Source organism: Pongo pygmaeus, chromosome 17, assembly GCF_028885625.2.
Source record: "Pongo pygmaeus isolate AG05252 chromosome 17, NHGRI_mPonPyg2-v2.0_pri, whole genome shotgun sequence".
Classification (NCBI taxonomy): Eukaryota; Metazoa; Chordata; class Mammalia; order Primates; family Hominidae; genus Pongo; species Pongo pygmaeus.
In genome coordinates this window covers 83,196,471-83,218,650 of record NC_072390.2, presented here as the reverse complement: position 1 = coordinate 83,218,650, position 22,180 = coordinate 83,196,471, and positions in this window count along the sequence as shown.

The following is a 22,180-nucleotide window of genomic DNA, read 5'->3' as shown; positions in this document are numbered from 1 at the left end:
GGTAAGCAAGGGGGCAGTTAGAACGACTCACGTGATAATGAGTTAGAATTAGATACATCGATATGAGCTCATGTTTAGCTTAATAGAGACTTCAATATTTTCTGATAGAAATATGTTTGTATTTATCCATGGGATAGTATACCACATATATTTCCTTGTTCTGTCTGCTAAAAGGGCCTAGAAAAAAAATGACACCTCCATAACAACCAACACTCATAGCCCACATCTTGATTTCTAATATCACTTTACAATAAAAGAACTAAGGCCTCTTTTAAAAATGGCTGATTCTAAGATTGGGACACGATCTAAAAAGATGAGCATGAAGCATTGTACAGGGTCAGAAAATATAGAAGTACCAAAAGCAAACACACATACAACGGAGGTGTGTCAGAGAGATATGAGAGCCAACTCAGAGAGCTCCCAGTGGGCAAAGCTGAAAGAATTTGACCAACAAAACAAATAAAATAGTATCACATTATAACCCAAAATATACAATGAATATACAATGAATATCTATGTGTCTATATTGAATACATAATTATTGAATACATAAATTATTGAATAAATAAATGTATGGGAGAGAATGGACAAAACTCTCCTGCAACAGGAGTCCAAATACTCTATGTAGCTATTCTGCCTAATCCTTAATTGTGGACCGCGCACAGTGGCTTCCTTTCAAAGAGTACGGTATGGAAAGAAGAAAGTCGGAAAAAGTAACCTTTGAGTAGAGAAACCTAAAACACCTTAGGCAGGTATTCAAGGTCAATATTAACAGTGATAAGTCATATTGATTGTATGTTCTCTTGGTATGATGAGATGACAGTGGTACCTTACCACTGCAGTCTTCCTACAAAAACCTAAATCCCAGTGTAATTATGAGAAAGCAATCACGTAAAACCAAATCAAGGAAAAGTCTGCAAAATATGTGACCAGAACACCTGAAAATTCTCAAGGTCATCAAAACAAAGAAAGCCTGAGAAACTCTCACAGATAACAAGATCCTAAGCAGACATAACTAATGTGTAGTCTTAGATGGGAGCATAGAACAGGAGAACATTAGCTGAAAACTATGGAATTCTGAATTAAGTATGGACTTTAGTTAACAAGGATGTATCAATATATTGGTTCATTAATTGTAACAAACATTCCATCCTAATGAAAGACTTTAATAATAGCAGAATCTGACGGCAATATGTGGAGACTTTTTGCAGTATTTTTGCAATGTTTCTGTAATTCGGAGAAAATTTTAAAAGAAAACGTCTGTTTAAGAACATACAGCAAAGCAAAGAACAACTATAATATATCTCTACAGATACATACAATCAATCACATCAATTTTGATTCATACACCATGGTTCTAATTTTCTGTAACAGAGTAAAGATTCTAAAGTTTTCATGAAAATAGGAAAACAAGAAAAGAGAAAATGAGCATTGTGTCATGGAGAAAAACATCACAATCACACACTGGTTACTTGGCTCTCAACCTACCATTCCGTTATTTCACGTCAGTTAAGTATCACTTTCCAATGATTGCTATAAATATTTTATTCCTAATAAACACTACACCTTGCATGATGCAGGCAAATCCCTTGAAATAGGGGCTTAACCTAAAGTGAATGATCAGTAAGTGGTAGCAATTATAATAATTAAGGGGAATGAAGTCATTGTACAATATTAAAATTCCAATGATTGTCTTACAATGATTTTTTATATATATATAAAATATATATATGCATATATGTAAAATATATATGTGCATATAAAATATATATGCATATATATAAAATATATATAAAAATATGTATATATGCAGGGTATACAATTTATTCAGACTAAATATTGGTCTCAGGACTCTAGTTTTCTAGTGTAATCAAGTGAAACCACCTTTTTTTTTCAAAATCCCACACCATGGTGCCTTTATCTTCAGAATGTGTTCGTGATAAAGTTAGTTTTCTATTTTGCTTTTCTTCAGATGATTAGGATATTGTATTCCTGGGGGAAGTTGGCCATGAGGATAGGAACAATGTTGTGTGACGTGAGGCTTAGCCAAAAAAAGGTGCGACTCCAGCAAATTAAAGGCTGAAGAAAACACAGGACTACTTTACATACCTGTAGGTTCTACAACACTGGGAGGCCCCTGGGAAACAAATCTTTGGAGAAGAAATCAGCAACCTTGTGAAACGCAACAGCAACATGGCAGTAAACAAATAGGGCCATTGGTGGGGAGAATGGAGGTGCTGGAGTGAGAGGACATGAGAAGGAGTTTTGTAGTATCTGTGGGGAAAAGAAAGAGAGATCAGACTGTTACTGTGTCTATGTAGAAAGAAGTAGACATAAGAGACTCCATTTTGTTCTGTACTAAGGAAAATTCTTATGCTTTGAGATGCTGTTAATCTGTAACCCTACCCCCAACCCTGTGAGCACAGAAAACATGTGCTGTGTGGACTCAAGGTTTAATGGATTTAGGGCTATGCAGGATGTGCTTTGTTAAACAAATGCTTGAAGGCAGCATGCTTGTTAAAAGTCATCACCATTCCCTACTCTCAAGTACCCAGGGACACAAAACATTGTGGAAGGCCACAGGGACCTCTGCCTAGGAAAGCCAGGTATTGTCCAAGGTTTCTCCCCATGTGATAGTTGGAAACATGGCCTCCTGGGAAGGGAAAGACCTGACCGCCCCCCAGCCCGACACCCGGAAAGGGTCTGTGCTGAGGAGGATTAGTGAAAGAGGAAGGCCTCTTTGCAGTTGAGATAAGAGGAAGGCATCTGTCTCCTGCTCGTCCTTGGGCAATGGAATGTCTCGGTTTAAAACCCGATCGTATATTCCATCTACTGAGATAGGAGAAAACCCGCCTTAGGGCTGGAGGTGAGACATGCTGGAGGCAATACTGCTCTTTAAGGCACTGAGATGTTTATGTATGTGCACATCAAAAGCACAGCACCTTTTTCTTTACCTTGTTTATGATACAGAGACATTCGTTCACATGTTTTCCTGCTGACCCTCTCCCCACTATTACCCTATTGTCCTGCCACATCCCCCTCTCTGAGATGGTAGAGATAATGATCAATAAATACTGAGGGAACTGAGAGACCAGTGCCTGCGTGGGTCCTCCATATGCTGAGCGCCGGTCCCCTGGGCCCACTTTTCTTTCTCTATACTTTGTCTCTGTGTCTCTTTCTTTTCTCAGTCTCTCGTCCCACCCGACGAGAAACACTCACAGGTGTGGAGGGGCAGGCCACCCCTTCAGTATCTCTACTCATACAGGAGATGAACACTTATTAAAACAAAAAAAAATTACAATTTGTTTTGAGGGAACTTGATGTTCATAAACGTGTTCAGAAAAGTGATATAAGGCAATACATTCAAGTTACTGTTTTTGTTTGTTTTGTTTTGTTTTTAGACGAAGTCTCGCTCTGTCGCCAGGCTAGAGTGCAGTGGCACGATCTTGGCTCTCTGCAACCTTCGCCTCCCAGGTTCAAGCCATTCTTCTGCTTCAGCCTCCCGAGTAGATGGGACCACGGGCGGCAACCACCATGCCTGGCTAATTTTTGTATTTTTATTAGAGACGGAGTTTCACCATGTTGGCCAGGATGGTCTCGATCTCTTGACCTCATCATCCGCCCACCTCGGCCTCTCAAACTGCTGGGATTACAAGTGTGAGCCACCGTGCCCAGCCAAGTTACTATTTTTTTTAATACAGCCGAGTTTATAACTTCCTCTGTGGCCGGGGATCTAAACAGCCATAGGGTACCCCTCAGCCAGACAAAACTTTAGACAGATTTCTTCTTGACTCTACTCCCTTTTCTTAGAGCATTTAGTTTAGAAAACTTGTAATTTTAAATCCTTTCTCTAATCCTCTGAGATGTAATTTATTTAAAGCTTTTGCTAGTTTTACAACCTGGGGATGACTTTCTTAAAAACTTGGGGGCCATTTTTTTTTTTTTTTTTTTTTTTACAATGCAATGAAGAGTGGTTTCCCATGTCCCAGTCTCAGTGAGCACCTTGTTCTAAGTTATCAAGCCAATTAGCAAACACCATGTTCCTCTTTACCCTGGTTCTTAAAAACCTGCTGCCTGTTGTTTCAATAGAACTGAACTCAGACTCAGTTCTGGCCTCTCTCCCCTGTTGTGGTAGCCTTAGATAATGTCTCCCTGGATTGTTTCACATTGTCTGGTGTAATTTTTGCTTTGACACTGGAAATATTTTGATGATGGATAAGTAACTGGCGTGCCATGATGTTGACAAATGTGTACTGGACCGAAAACTGAAATATATGAGTCGTAGTTCTGAGTGTAGAATTTTCTTTTTATTTGGCCTATGGCAAATGACTTGTACTCTCTGAGCTTCAGGAATTTCTAGTGTAAAATGGATTGTGGATCAACAAACTGTATTGTCCCATCTGTAGTTTTTGATGACTCCCCTCAGCCCCACCTTGGGACAAGCAATGGATTGTGTAGCTTGATCATATTCTTTACTTTTCTCATCCTGTCACTACTTTGGGGCAGGGCCAGAATTATCTCTATACCTTAAATCCTTCCATTATAGGAGGTACAATTAACAACAACAACAACAAAAATACCCTTGCTTCTACCCATTCAATTCAGGAGTTAACGCTCAGCAGACATTTGTAGGACATGTTTCTTTCCACTGAAAAATGATTTTGAAGCTGTTTTAACTAGTGTCTATGAAGAACAACCCTTAAGGGCAAACTTGGGCTAACGTTGTTAAGTCTGATGCCAAAAACTCCCTATGGCGCCTAAACTGATTTCTCTTGTACTTGCAGCTACACAAGCCAAAGAAACTAGGCCCTGAAAAAGGAAAGGCTGCTGTTTCTTTTGTGGAGAGACATGATTCCTAACATCTCAGGTGGAAATGAGACTTTCTCAGTGTATGATATGCCGGCCTTTGTGTTTGTAACTCCCAAGAGACAGAAGACCTTTTTTTCTCTGTCAAGTTCAACATTTGTAGGGAACGGTTCTTTTCTATAGAATTTGAGAAAAAGGATGAGGGAAAGAAAGATAAAAGACCACAAAAGGAAGAGAAGGAGGAAGTAAGAGGAGTAGGAAAAAGGGAAAAAGGAGGAACAAATGAAGAAAGAAAAAAGGAGGGAGGAAGAAGAGAAAGAAAAAGAACAGGAAAGCAACAATATGGTAAAGTATGAATTGAGACAGAATTTGTGTTAGTTTAAGCAGTATATTTCCTCATCAATTACTAGAGCACACATTTTGAGACGTGTACCTGCACAACCCCAAAAACATTAATTAGAAATAGAGAACTACTTTTGATATAGCAAATACTTTTGATACTATTAAAAATAATATGCTGTAGACAGAAATAAAAAATTTACTAAGATGAAAAAGAAAAATCACAGCCCTGCAAGTGTTGACTGGCAAGTGAATTCTCTGCTGGCATATAAATAGTTGGTCAAATCTATAAAACTTCAGGGTACCTTAACAAAGTGCTTGAATTTTTCACAGATTATAGCTTTTCTTTATTTTGTACTTTTTATTACTGTCTATATTTTACTATAGGGTGTCTGTGGGCTTTTTAAGAAATGAAATTTAGATCAAAGAATGTACTAGAGAAGAAATTGCATCATTCCCCACTAATAACATGCTTTAAATTTCTTTCCTCTCTGAGCATAAGCTATGCTGCAGGCTTTAGAGCACCTAGTCTTATCAGGAACCTGGGATACTATCAAGAATGAGAGGCAATCATGAAAAAGACTTCAATTTCTTTTTTCCAAATTTATTTTTAGTACATGTGGAAAAGAAGAAAAAAGGAAAAAAGAAATGTAGTATTTTGCTTCACTGTGCTTGTTCCTTCAAAAACGATTTTATATTTTTTGATATATTTTAAACCATTTTTTTTCTGAGAGACAACCCTTTTCTGAAATAGGTTGTTATTTCAGAAGAAAACAAATTATTTTAAAAAGATAGAAAAGCACTTCCATCATATGGTATTCTCATAACTAATAGAGTAGCTTTGGAAAATTGTGGTGGTGTGATAATGAACAGTATTATCTATTAAAGTGTTAAATTCAGTTCTGGAACTACAATTGCTTCCTTTGCAATTTTATGTTGTAAATTTTATTTGGTGTTTTTCTTAGCTTGGAATTTAGGCAATGCATTTGTTTTGAGCATGCCTAATGCACAATTCCAGAAATATGTACAATGTTTAGGTAAGTTGTCAAAAAGTACAGAAAGTGGTAAGAATTGCCATGATTGACTTTCTTCTCCTAAGCATCGTGATGGCAGCATTTTTTGAACTTAAGGAAACATATAAAGGCCAAACAAATGTTAGCAATAATTTGGGCTAAATGTACAGAGTTTATTTTACTTACATTGTGTGCTACGTTGCTGGTTCAGACTCCAGAAGGTTTGCTGTTGTTGTTAACTAGAAAAAAAAAAAAAAGTTAATGAGCCAATAAATTCATTCAGTTAATTTGTGTGTGTGTGTGTGTAGCAGTATTAGAAGTGCACTAAGTATCTAATTTCATTCAAGGATTTATCATTTATCAAGTCTACATGGTTTATATGGATGTTTAGAAAGAATTCTTTGACTATTCATCTAGAATCTATCATTGCAACTAAGTTGGAAAAGGCAAGATTCTAGCCTGTAATTCATTAGCTTAAATAACACCTTAATATTGTTTGTTTTATTCTGATTGTATTCTATATTGATCATTTTATTGGTTTTAAATTTAGTATATTGAAGTCATCATAGACAAAATTCTGTTAATAAATTTATTTGGCTCACTGTATATTTTTCTGTTCAAATTTTATATATAAAAATGATGTTAATATGTCATTGTCAAAATAATAGTTTTTTTTGCATAATGTACTTTACGACAAGTTCAGAATCATTTCCATTATTTTAATTGACATTTAAATAGAATTTAATAACATGGATATTTATAAGAACTTCTAAAATTTAAAGAATAAATCAAATCTATAAGACAGTAATTAGCATTTCAAAATGATTATATGAATGATGATAAAATTATCTTTAATATCTTAAAATATGTTAGTGCATACTTTTGGGGAAAACCAGATGAACAGCAAAAAATATCATCTCACTCAAAGCTTCCCTTGAAGACTACTTGGACAAACCAAGTGGAGTGAAGAGTAAATTAGGTTTTGAGCATATTAAATTCCAATTGCTTGAAACAAAAATTTTAATTTTTTTTTTTATTTTGAAGAAAAGGACTTCTGGCAGATTTAAGTGTAGGAATTCATATGAAGACGTATCTCTCAGACCCAAGAATATAAATTACTTCATCCTTGACACATAAATAATTACTGATATTAGGCTCTTCTAACAGACTGGGTAATTAAAGTAAAATATTAGGTTTTCCTGAATTATCTCTACTGTGCCCATGGAGAACTAAACCGTTCTGGTTTTACATAGGCTTTGAAAGAATAATTAGAGGAGTAACCCAGTAGAAAAAGTAAAGGAGAGTCCAGAGAAGTGGCAAGGAGCAGTCTGGGCGCCTCTGACTAATTAGAGTGGGGTCTGGAGTGCAGGGAAATCATCAAAGCTTGATGTCCAGCCAAGTCTTCTAATAAATTATCCGTAATTCAGACTATAATGTCATTGAGATTAAGATGATATTAAAGATGAGATTAAGATGGTTTAAAGCAAAAGTCTCTGGAATATTTGAATATTTGTCTTGCAAAGCCATCACCACCTCCATAACTGCCATAACCAACCAGCACAATGATACTACTACTAATAAATCTGTTATTATTATGAATATCTTTATAACACTATATAACTGTCAAATATCTTCCTATACACTTTGTGAAAACACATGACTTACATTCTATTATTATACCCTGTTTATGTTGAAGAAATAGAAGCAAAAGATGTAAAGTACTTTGATTAAAGTTGCACTAAATCAGTGATGGTATGAAGAATTGGAACAAAGAACAGAATAGCTCTAGAGTCTGTGTCCATAGACATCATGCTTTCCTAATTACAGATGCATGAGATGTTCTTGAGATAAATTTATATTTTATATATAAAGACAATAATAGTAAAAATGAGTCAAAATAACATATAATTTTCATAAGATACTTTGTGTAAACCCCAGCAGGAATCTAGCAACTTACTTCAATTCTATGTCAGCAAGATTTGCTTGATTTATTTAACCAAGTGCAGGGATAACTTGTTTTAACCACTTATTCTCAAACAAAATTCAATTAACTGCTGTGCTGATAGAGAAAACGGCATCATTTAGAAATGAAACAAGGGGAGCCTGAGATAACAAGATGGAGAACATTTGTCTCCACCAGTCATTGAGCTAACTTAACACTTCAGGATAGCAGCACAGAGCTCAGCTTTCCTGAGGGATTAACAGGGTACCTGCCTACGGTGCTAGCTGAGGGACAGGCTGCAGGTCACTCACTACTTGGGAAACATTGAGAGGCAAGAATGAAGTCAGCGTCTACACCCCATGTGCAATGACTGGCCCCCTTTAAATGTCCATCTCTTGAAAATGTCACTGAACAGTGTCTATAAGCCTGAGCATCGCCCTTTCTTCTTTGTGTGCGAGACAGTTTTGTTCTGTTTGCTTTTTTTGATCCTTTAACATATTTCATTTCTTGAGCAGAAACAGTGAAATGGTCTTGACCTGGCCTAAAGACAATCACGGGATCATGCTTTTAATGCAATATTAGGTAATACTTTCTAATAATGAATATGTTCATTAAATAAGAATATATAGTGTAGAAGAAATAAAAATATCTCAGTCTTTTACTTATAATTATATGACACTGGCTACATAATTGTAATACATCCAGAACATATAAAGTCCCAAATAACGAATGCATTGAACATTTTTATTTTCAAGAGAGTACTTAACTTTTTTCTATTTTCTTTTTAACTTTATATGCTCCAAAATTCTATATACAAACTATAGCAGAATCCATGAGAAAAAAATGACTACAAATTTACATTATAAATAGTACTGAAATGGAGGTGTTTTGTTTTTATTCAGCTTTTTTTAACTTAAATTTTTTTCCAAATATTTTCATAAATGCATTTACTGGCAGCAAAATTCTCTACAAAAGCATTCTTAATATTCAAACATTTTCATATCTATTGATTTTTTATAGGTTAAAGAAGAAATATATTCTCATATCAACTTCCATATTAGTGACAATGATATTCATAGGAAATTAATTTGTGCATCAAAAAATTAAAATTGAGTGACACGGGAAATACTCAGTACTTAACATCATTTTCTAGTAAAAAAAAAAATGTGATTTTTGATACCAGGTAGTAGTAAACAATATGTTAAATTTGTTATTCTAGACATTATATATAATTTATAATATATATATAAAATTTATATATATTTGGGAAAAATATTTTTTTGCATGGTCCTCTACAAAGAATGTACTTATATAATGCTTTTATCTATATAATTTCCCTGAAAATTCTTGATTTTAAACTATTGTACTTGAATAATTATTCTCTCATTAGCTAGGACATTATCATTGAACATTTTTGTATTAAATTTAGTGGCCCACACTAAATTTAATTGATTATGTGGTATTATGTGATTGCATTATGTACCTAGAGTTAATAATGTATGTTTCCGTCACTTAGATAACTACTGAAATGCATGAAGATAGAGCTGTGCATGTGCAAAGTGCTGATTGTGCAAAATTAAACACTGCTTGGAGAAATGGGCTGAAAAAGATCCTAATTTACACAGGCTGTTCATCCCTTAAGCTCTTTCATAACTTCTCACTCAGCAGGTCTTTAGAATGGGCCTCTGAGATGACGGTAATATTCCATTTCTTGATCCAAAAACTAGTTGCCCAGGTATATTTACAATATTGTAAAAAATTAAAAATCAAACTGAACTCTGATGTTTTGTTTGTTTTCCTGTAAGTATGCTTTAAAGAACTGATAGAAAATAGTTCTGTTACTTGATTATTTAAGCTTTGTTTAAAAATAGTTTATTAAAATATTATTTAAACTGTCTAAGTCATTGTGACTTCATTGAAAGCAATTAGTTGCCGTTTTCTAAGACAGGGAAGCATATGGCAGTGACAGGGGAAAACAATACATTAATACAATAATCTCATTTCTGTTACAAATGGTACAACTTTTCTTTAGTGTTTCTGATCAGTGCTTTTGTTTTTCTTTACTGGAGATCGTTGTATTGATTTAAAAGTTGCCATAAGCAAAACATTATATTATTTTTAACATATTGCTAAATATATTTCTTGAAATTTTTACTAAATTTAAACATTATCAAGATAATATATAAGCAATGAATGCTTGTATAGGAAAGACAAAACAGAAAAAAAGTCTTTGCAGACACTAATAGCTAAGACTATTTTAACAGTCTTTTAATACCTTGGTAACATAAATAACTTAGAGGTAAGCCATATTCTTGCCCTGTTAGTACAAGCTAATACAAATGTTGTGAAATTTACTACTGTGTGTAAATCCCTGATTTACAGTTTCTCATACATCAGACTTACCACCAAAGCAATAGACTCTACTACATTGACAGTTACGTTAAGGGTTATTATATCGGGTGACATGCTTTTTTTTATTATTTTTAAAACAGGAAGCATAAAGCTAGATTAAATATGGCTGTTTATACCAAAAATAGTGTAAAATAAAATCAAATAACTAAAATAAAAGCTACTGAGTAAAGTTTCCAAGTACAGAGACAATTGTTTTGAAGTACTTTGTTTCACAGGGGAACATTTTTTCTTCTGAGGGAGGCAATGTAATTTATATATATTTGGGAAAAATATTTTTTGGCATGGTCCTTTACAAAGAATGCACTTATATAATGCTTTTATTTATATAATTTCCCTGAAAATTCTTGATTTTAAACTATTGTACTTGAATAATTATTCTCTCATTAGCTAAGACATTATCAGCAAAAATTTTTATATTAATATCAATGTGTATTGATGCCCGTTCTAAAGCTGTTTAAATAAGTAATTTATTCCCTCATGCACAAAATTGCTTTAGTTTGAAAAATCTTAAATAATTAGCGATGTTTGTCAATGTGATTGTGGTAATTTGTGGTTGTAGCTAGTAACTTAAAAGGTAGTGTAGTACAGAATGGAGCTAGCCAATTTCCTTATTATTCATCTAAAATGTAATGTATTCTTTTGAATTATTGCCAATCAACACCTGGAAATATATGAGCCTGAAGTAAGCTTCGTACAATAAGAGTAATGTATAAAAAGTGAATAAATATCTTAGGAGAAATGAAAGGTTTGTTCATCTGTAAGAAAATTTACTTATCAAAACCTCTTTAAATCTATATTATCAACGCATGAGATTACATCATTCTTGGATTTTGCAATGAAATGCAAAATTGCATATATTTATTATCACTACAGTGTTGTATTTTGTGAGGCAGAACAGTATGACATAAATAAAAGAAATCAAAAGCAAAACAACTAGAAGGTCAGTCTATGAAGAGAATCCTAATTAGGATGCCATCATTTTCATTGCTAAAGAAGAAAAAAAGAACATCAATTAATAGTATAGGTGATATAAATATTTATGTGTCTATCGACATCTACCCATGCATGTTTTTAGAGGATTTGAAAGAGAGGACTAAACATTTAAATGATTAACATGTAATCACAGCCCTTGCTATCTATCTATCTATCTATCTATCTATCTATCTATCTATGATAGGAGATGCATCAAAAGAGGGACCTATGTAGAAAAACATATGGAGTGGCTAAGGATGACCTTAGTGTCAGGGAATAAATATTTTTCACTATATCTAAATGTGAGAATATAACATAATAAAATGAGCATTATTTACAATATATTGACTTTAAAAATAAATATTAAATTTTATCAATTCGAAATGAATAGTGAATATTAATATTTCTTCTATAAATCTGTCAGTAATGGAATACCAAATGTCAGAAAAGAAATGCAATAAAGACACAGGGCCCAGAAATAAAAATGTGAAAAGAAAGAAAGAGAGAAAGAAAGAAAGGAAGAAAGAAAGAAAGGAAGGAAGGAAGGAGAAAGAAAGAAAGAAAGAAGAAAGAAAGAAAAGAAAGGGAGAGAGAGAAAGAAAGAGAAGGAAAGAAAGAAAGAAAGGAGAAGGAAGGAAGGAAAGAAAGAAAGAAAGGAAGAAAGGAAGAAAGAAAGAAAGAGAAAAGAAAGAGGAAGGAAGGAAGGAGAAAGAAAGAAGAGAGAGGTAGAGAAGACAAAGAAAAAATCTGAACAAAAATTCAAAGCTAGGAAGTAGAGGAATGGATGATACTGGACTTAACAGAAGGAAATATAAAAATCTAAGTCTATAGGGAAGATGTTGTAAGAAGAGAGTTACTTCCTACTCAGATCCCTGAAGTATGTCAAAATTTAACCTCAGACACCTCTAATTTTGGGATATGAGAAGCTACATTAAATTAAAAGAATGGTTTTGAAATGGTAAAACAGACTTACACCTCTTCACCTTTATTGCACAGCTAATAAAATATGTTTTCTTTCTTAGCAGAAAACAAAGTTAAATTTACTCTTTGTTTAGGATGAAACAAGCAGCTTGGGATTGAGGAAACCAGCTGGGATTTATATGGAATGCCTTCTAAAAACAAGGTAGTATATTAACATTTGTAGACTTACTGGTGAGATTCTTCAGTCCTCTGAGCTTTCTTGCTCTCAGAATGTTGCCAGCCTGGTTTAAAATATCCACACCTGTATTCTCAGCAGAACCATTGATAATTTCTTTCTAGGAAAACTGACGGACCCAAAGGATAATACTATGAGAAACAGACAATTGGGATTCTCACCGTGGAAATATCAGTTGTCAACAATAGTAACATCGGTACAAGACATAAAATGTAAACCTTGATGCATAAATGCAGATTTTGGACGAGTTATTTTTAAAATAAATATATAAAGAAAACAAAAATACATGTTTAATTCAATTAATAAAACTAAGGGCAAGCTACAAACTAGTTTTGCTCTCTGATTTCCCATTTGTGCCACCCCAAATGCAATCAGCTTTCCTCTCTTTAATGTTAATCATTTCAGTGTGCTCCTTAACATTTTTTAACACAAAGAAAATCTCTTAAAGCTGACTGTTTTTGAGTTTTTTAAGAAAAGGAATCCTGGCCAGGCACGGTGGCTCACGCCTGTAATTCCAGCACTTTGGGAGGCAGAGGCAGGTGGATAATGAGTTCAGGAGTTCGAGACCAGCCTGGCCAATATGGTGAAATCCCATCTCTACTAAGAATACAAAAATTAGTCGGGCATGGTAATGCGCACCGGTAGTCCCAGCTACTTGGGAGGCTGAAGCAGAAGAATCCTTTGAACCCAGGAGGCGGGAGGTTGCAGTGAGCAGAGACTACGTCACTGCACTCCAGCCTGGGTGACAGAGAGAGATTCCATCTCCAAAAAAAAAAAAAAAAAAGGAATCCTATGTTTTCCACTCAACACTTTATGGGTCTATACGTGTTCATATTTTCTATTAATTTTGTCATATGAAACTAATCTTTCAATTTCATTCTGGCACTATTTTATTGTATGAAAATACAATAATCTATCTTTCTTACTCTTTGATTTCATTGGTTTTGGTTAGTTATTTTGCTATTTCAAGCAATGCTGCTATAAACATTTGTTATGTATCTCCTGATACATGTGTGCAAATATTTTCCCAATATATTTGTGAAAGAATAAAAACACTGTGCATTTTTTTAAATTTACTAGATAATGAAAAACTATTTCTAAAGTATTGGGAAAAGCGTGAGTTCTACTAGGAGTGGGTATGAGGAACATAATAATTCTTCTTCCTATAAATTCTTGTCAATAGTTTGAGAGGCTTTCTGCGATGTGTGCAGTATCCCTCATGATTTTAATTTTCAGTTCCCTGATTAAAAACTTGGTTTTTAATTTTTTATATGCTTTATATATTTTATGTGTTTTATTTTCTAGATACCTTATTTTATAAAGTTCCTATTATTTGAACATTTTTTCCATAGAGTTTTCTGGCTTTTTTCTCACTAATTAATGAAATCCTTTGTATATTTTGACTAAGAACCTATTGCTAGTGTCAGCAACATTTTCTGTAAAGTGTTAGATGGTGAATATTTTAAGCTCTTTGGCCAAGAGACAAAATCAAGCCTATTATATAGGTGCCTATGTTAAGAAAGAAAACAAATCCCCCAAATATTTTTTAAAAATAAAATTAAAAAATATATAATAATACTATAGTATTTTTGTTTTGTAACACAATTTATTAATGAGAAGAATGAAATTCTTTTTGGAAGGAATAACTTTAAAATAGGGCATATAGTTACCCTTTGTTATTATTAAAATCTTTTGCAAATATTCACATTTTAATGGTTATCCATAATGAGATTTTTCCATTGTTCATCATTTCATTTGGTACACAGATAGGTACTGTTATCAGTCTATGAGTATATGATTTTAATTTATGATATGTATCTACTAACAGTTATTTAGAAGATTCAATTACATCCTACTCTTGATATTTGCTTTAAGCACGTAATTCCATTGCTAATTAGTCACCCAAATGAAGATTAAGTAAGTACTCCTCAATTGCAGATAAATATTTTTTGAAATGTGGAAAATATATTTAAATTTGCACTGATGTCCAATAAATGTGTTGGACTATAATTTTATCTCAGAAAATGTTTCTATTAAAAATCTGTGTGAGAAGAGGGATCTCACATCATGTTTTTTTCTTTTGACAATACAGGAAATGGATAAAGCAGGTTGACAATTTGGGACTGAAACTGTTATTTTGTGAAACGATTTTACTGAAATTCAATTTTCATACAAAATGCTGTTTTACATTGTATATTTAATTGAATTAACTAAAAAACATTATCTTGTCTGCAGAAAAACCTAATTTTCAGGACTGCATAATAATCAGTGGTAGATGAGGTTGGTTCTTCTTTTTAAGGAAACAAAAAATTCAGCCCTGAGCTAGAAGAGTCACATAAATGTTTACTAATGCTATCCATGTAACTGAAATGCAGTAGGCAATTTGGAAATCCCATTTCTATATCTGACAAAATACAAGTTACCATAGTTAAATCTCAGAAACAATGAAGACTGGCATTGGTACTACTGGTGCCATAACACAAGACAGATTCTAGTATTTACTGCAAAATTTTAACATCATGATGTATAATACAAAATATCCATAGTCTTTAAACGTCTTATATTTTCACAAGATTGATAAATGTTTCCAGGCCAGGTGTGGTGGCTCATGCCTGTAATCCCAGCCCTTTGGGAAGCTGAGGGTAGTGGGGGTGGATCACTTGAGGCCAGGAGCTCAATACCAGCCTGGCCAACATGGTAAAACCCCTTTTCTATTAAAAGTACAAAAATGAGCCAGGCACAGTGGTGGAAGCCTGTAGTCTTAGCTGCTCCTGAGGCTAAGGTGAGGCATGAGAATTGTTTGAAACCAGGAGGCAAAGATTGCAGTGAGCTGAGATTGGGCTACTGCACTCCAGCCTGGGTGACAAAGTGAGACCCCGTCGCTAAATAAATAAATAAATGAAAATGTTTCCAGTGAAAGCTTTTACTCTTCTCGACATTTATTTACCATCATCAACTGTAACACATCTTAAAATATTCCACTTCAGGTTGTACCAAGTCTGGCTTTTCATAGTTTCTTTGAAAATATTCTCAACTGTAATTGTTCTAAGTAGATATTCACAGAAGTTAGTTATTCACGAGAGGCAAGTATTGACTCCTCACATAGACAACAAATGAACGTCTGCTAATGTATCCAGAGCTAAGGACGAACACTAAATATAATTTCCCTTTTAAAAAAGACTATTAAGTTGCCCACAACATCCTAAACTCTTTGAGTATCTATTTTTACTAAAAGGCTAATAGTCATAAACAAATTGATTTTCTGTGGGGACATTTTTCAGCTGCTATAATTAGCTCACTGTCAATAAATGGGCTTTCCCTACTTGGTCAACAAATGAGCCACTTGCAAACATTCTTTATTTCCAGCTCCATTTTTGCTTTATATTTTTGTGAAGAAATTTTGCTGTTACAAAATATTCCATTTCAAACTTTCTAATTTTCCCAACTGTTTTTTTCCTGTGAGGTGAGAATATTGTTATGACTGCTTAGTCTAGTAATTTCAACACATATTGCATCCTATTATCATTTAATTAGTGTAATTGCACAGTAATCACAATGCTTTGGCCTAATATAGTAGGAAATATTCCACACTCTAATGTCTCCTAAAAATGTGACATTAGCAATCCAATTTTCTCTTTCTTTTTCTTTTGACATGATAGATAACCTCTGGTATTAAAATAGGTAAATAAAACATTTATATAACAGTACGTGGCACTCACAACACTGTGTAGTTATACATGCATCCTAGTGATTTGTAGTGCCCTGAGGAAGAATGTGGATCCCTAGAGAATCACATCAGGTCTCTGATGAAACTACTCAATTTTGCCATTATAGTTCAAAAACAACTGTAGATAACAACTATAGAAAACAAATGAGTATGGCTGTGTCCCTCCAAAACTATGAAATGTGAATTTCTTAGGATTTTCCTATGCCACAAAGTATACTTTTGACTTTTTAAATCAATTTAAAAATGTAAAACCTTCTTAGATTGCAAATACAAAAAAAAAAAAAAAAAAAAAAAAAAAAAAAAAAAAAAAAGGCAGTGACCAGATTTGGCCAATGGGCTGTAGTTTTTTAAACTCTGCCCCATATTGATTATATATGTAACAAATATTTTCTCCAAATTTGCAAGTTACCATTTCACTCTTCCCTAGTGTCTTGTGAAAAAGAGCTTTAATTTTAAAAGAAGTCTAATTTACCAGCCTTTTTCCCAATTATTAGTAATTTTGTAACTTTTTAAAATAAATCCTTCATTCAACTGAAGTAATTTCTAATTTGTATATATATTTATAAAATCTAGGATAGTCCTCAGTGAAGGCTTCTATAATGAGTGAGTGTTGCATTTATTATATATATTTGCATCAGTTGATTTTGCTTCTTTAACCTGTTGATGTGGCGGACTAGAATGATTGCTTACTGAATGTGTGCCTGGCTTGCATAGCTAGAATAAATCATACTTCGCCATAGTGTATAATTATTTTTATACAGAATTATATTTGACTTGCTAATATTTTTTGAAGATTTTTGAATATTTATGCATGAGATATTTTGGTCTGTAGTTTCCCGCTATGATAATATCTTTACCTGGTTCTGGTATTAGATGATGCCTGCCTCATTGAATAAGTTATGAAGGGTTCTATCTTGTAAGTTTTCCAGAAGACATCATGAATAATTGGTATAATTTTTAAAAAGAAGTGTTCAGTATAATTGACCGGTGAAGTCATCTGGACATGTAACTTTATTTTTTGGAAGGTTATTAATGATTGATTCAATTTTTAATAGCTATAAAGAGTAACTAGGTTATACAAGTTTCCTTGTGTGAAAGTTGGTAGCTTTTGTATTTCAAGGACTTGGTAAATTTTATCTAAGTTATGATATTGTGGACATAGAATTTGTATACTTTTCATTTATTATCTTTTTATGTCTATGGTATCAGTACTGATGACTCCTCTTTCATTTCTAATATTGATAAAATGTATATTTTCTCTCATTTTTTCTTAGCTTGCTTGAGGTTTATCAATTTTATTGACTCATCAAGAATCACCTTTTATTGAGTTGATTTTCTGAACATTTTATTCTGTTTCTAATTTTACTGATTTCTGTTCTTTATCACATATTTTCTTTGCTTTAGGTTTAATCCATCATTTTTAGTTTACTTTGGCATAAGCTTCTTTATTGTACTCAGATCTTTCTCTTTTGTAATCTGTGCACTTAATAACACAAAATTCCTACTATCTCCACTTTCTCTGAATCAAACAAAATTTCACAAGTTATATTTTATATAGTTTAAAACATTTTGAAATTTCTTTTGAAACGTTTTCATTGATACCAGAAAATTTAGGTTTGATTTTTTAATTATCTTTTTATTGTTGATTTTAAGTTTGATTGTGATATAACATACTTTGTATAATTTATATTACTTCAAATTTGATAAAGCGTCTTTATGGTACCTTAATTTATATAATTTATTTAATGATTGTCATGTACATAGATATATTGCCTATCGGTTTTGTTTCTCTGGACACCCCGGCTAATATTAATACTTTCTTGAGAGACTGTGTCTGCCACTTCATAATCCTGTTACTCTAGTTAAGCCCCGTTGTGAGGTAAGATGTGGGAGAAGCGATCATTCTAAGCTCCTCCAATTAAGTATCATTATTTTAACAGGTTCGTATGTCAGGCCTGTGGTAAACAAGATATCATGTTGCACTATATTTCTAGATTTTTTTAATCCACACTGTAGCAGCCTTTATTTTATGGTTTTCATCTTTATTTTATGACTTATAGTTTTATTTTTATGTTTGATTCACTTTATTTGTCTCCCACATTTTGATTCTTGACACTAAATAATTTGGAAGTGAACTAATTACTATGACTATATTCTAATTTTCTGTTTCCTTTGACTTTAGTACTTTGGCAGGTACTCATAGGTGATGGAATTTGGGGACTCTAACACTTTTGCTTTTCATATCCCACTCTCCCAATGAAAATTTTCAATTGCATTTTTTTTCTTGCTGAAGAATATTACTATAGTCATTTGGTAAGTGAAAGTTCATTAAGTGCTTCTTTTTGTTGGTGTCAATAGTGTTCACTTCCAACACCAAATCCAGATCTATCTTTCTACTCAACAAGTTCATAAAAGGTGGCATCAAGTTCTCCAGAAACCACATGATGATGGGTTGTAAGACTTCACCTGCTATGTAGTGTAAAGAATGTCTATTAAATAGTTGAAAACATCCCACAGTCTTTGTATTATTCTAATTTCTATGTGTCTCATTGAGGTGCCAAAATATGACTATGAGAAACCTAGAAGACATGACCACCAACACCAAAACATGTACCAGGGGCTTGACCTCTTCTGTATTTACATCTCACGTGCTCTTTACCTAAAATTTGCTTTACTTTTGACATAAACTGATATTCACATTCAAGTTTTAATTCGGATGTCTTATGTTTTTCAATCTTCAGAAACATTTTGTTTCCTTGCCAATAATTAGTGCTTACATGCAAATACCTATTTTTCTTAAATGAACTTATAAAGAGGCATTGCAATAGTTAATATGTTATCTATTTCTTGTTCTGATTATTATTTAACATCTATTTGTGGCTTATAGCAATAGGTAGAGCTGTTTTATATACATGGAATTTAGGTTGAGAAAATGCCAAAACTTCAAAAAATATTCAAAGAGCTAGTGATTATTTCACAATTTTTATGACAGTGTTTAAAATCTAATGTTGAGAAGAATTAAGACCTAGATATAGTCAATAGTTACTGTTTCTTAATATAAACAAGGGCATACATGATTTCCATTTACATTTCACTAGCCAGACAATGCCCATGGTCCTGACCTTTCTGCAAGGAGGACTGGAAATAAAGTCCTTTTATGTGCTCAGGAAAGGGGATTTCTGAAAATCTCTCCCACTTCTGCCTCATCCATGAAGAACAAAAATGAACACCTAAAGATTAAATTTACTGATTCGATACTCGGAAAACCCGAACAACGCACACTTTAACTCTGATACAGGGAACCCTCACATTTTAATGTCCTTGCTATCTATAAAAAACAAAAATGTCACTACTCCAACAATTTCACATGAGTATCTTTAATTGGTGAAAACTAGTTAGCGCTCAGATTACCATCTGCAGTGGAGAACTACAATAGTATGGAATGTGGACGAGCAAATTCAGTATGTCTAGCACAACGAAGAATAAGACCCTAAACATTTCTGTAATAAAGGAATGAAACAACAGTCACAAACAGAGAATCAAGAATTGAAATAGCAATTGTGATTGAATAGCATACTAGATCCTGTGAGACAATAAATTATATTTTTAAAATTCTTAGTATAAATTAGTGTCAGTCAATATTCAGACAAACTTCAAACTGAAAGAATAGAATAAAAATAATCTGGACTTTTGAAATAAAAATACTTACCCATTTTGAATGATTTCTAAGAGTTACCGAAAGTGTGCTCTTCCAAAATGAGTGAATAAACTTAAAAAAGTAAAATAAAGAGTAAGGAAAGCACATGGTGTAATATAGGAGAAATATGAGCAATGGTGAAGGACTGGCTTCACAAGACTGATAGCACTGGTACAAGAGAATTTAAAAATCAAGAAAATAAAAATAAAATTATGATTCCTTAAAGAGTGTGATTATTTGAAAAGTTTTTATATTTCTACTGGAAAGTTAGACAGTGAAATATTGATACTTACATGGAAAGCCAAAAAAATAAGTCTGGGCACTACATTGTTCTACATGAAAAAAAAGTAATCAAAGCACACTCCAAGACTGTAGTGTGAATAAGTTGTAAGGGGTTAAGGTAAAAACAAATACAGAATTTTTTAAAATGCAAATATATTGGGACAATGTGGTGGATATAGAAAAATTGTCATCTTCCACACCAGGATGTTATATAATTCCTACCTGAAAATTTAAGAAAGAGCTGTTTCAAATTGTCATTTGAAGGTATTAATGTAAATAGCAGAAGAAATATAAAATAGTCAAAAGTATTTGATTTAGATAACATACATTTGGACTGGAGGTCAATTTTAAGATGAGACTCTTTGAATCGCAAGTTTGGACTGGTGATCAATTTTAGGATGAGACTCTTTCATAATCACAAGCCCTGTACTTAGACACTATTAAATGAATGCAAAAATACGTTCATGTCCTTTGTAGGGACATGGATGAAATTGGAAATCATCATTCTCAGTAAACTATCGCAAGGACAAAAAACCAAACACCGCATGTTCTCACTCATAGATGGGAATTGAACAATGAGAACACATGGACACAGGAAGGGGAACATCACACTCTGGGGACTGTTGTGGGGTGGGGGGAGCGGGGAGGGATAGCATCAGGAGATATACCTAATGCTAAATGACGAGTTAATGGGTGCAGCACACCAGCATGGCACATTTATACATATGTAACTAACATGCACATTGTGCACATGTACCCTAAAACTTAAAGTATAATAATAATAAAAATAAATAAATAAATAAATAAATAAAAAATAAAACAATAAAAAAATGTGCAGCATAATAAATCCTACAAATTTGATACTGTAATACACACAACTTTCTGGAGTAGTCTTTATTTTAGTAGACAGTAAAACTGTACACCATCTCACTCTAAATAGATCTCAAGCAGAAAAGATCAGAAAATATACTAAAAACAATAGTAGTAAAGGTTGCAAGTCATAAACAAAGACATGGAAAATATACTTTTTAAATATAATTAGAGATACGGAGATCAAGTGTGAGGAAACAAATAGTGAATGCACAAGGACAAAGAATCCAAAATGTTACAGGAAGTGTTACATGACAGTTTCATTTTGGAAATTAATTGAGCAAAATTGAGCAATGTGTACCAATAAATGTGTATCTGTGTGCTGTCAACAAGCAGTTCCCCTCATTGGCATTCATTCTAAGAAGATAAATTAATAATGTTAATAGAGGTGTGCAGAGTGATGTTCATCATGGTGCTATTATGCTATTGAACTTGGTAAGGAAAATCTATGACACCAACAAAATGAGAAAGATCACTTAAATGTATGGTCTAGTATGACGTCTGCAACTTTTTGTTGCATCATATATTTCCATACACATAATTGTATGTTTAAATATACGTGTATCTATCTAGGTAGAGGTACTTAAACTTTGTGCAACAAAATATTTGTGACTTTCTTAGTGGTGACACTGTAGAAGAATTTACTGTCTTTGTCATGATATTTTGGTGTGCTTAGAGTTTTCTTAACAAGGGAAAGTTCTCATACTACCAGAAATAGAGGCGTTTGAAAACTGTGCCATCTATGAAAGAAGAATAAGACAATATTTATGTCGAAGTCTGAGTGTGAAAGCATGTCATGCTCAACTTAAAGAAATAAAAAAGCTTCTCTGATATGATTTCCTGAATGTGAGTGATGCAGATGGTGACTTTTTATAGTTTGGAAGCAGATACACATATGGTCATCTCAAATAGTGAAATCTCTTTTCCATTGAGTATTTTCTTTCTCAGTAGTTGGCACCATCAT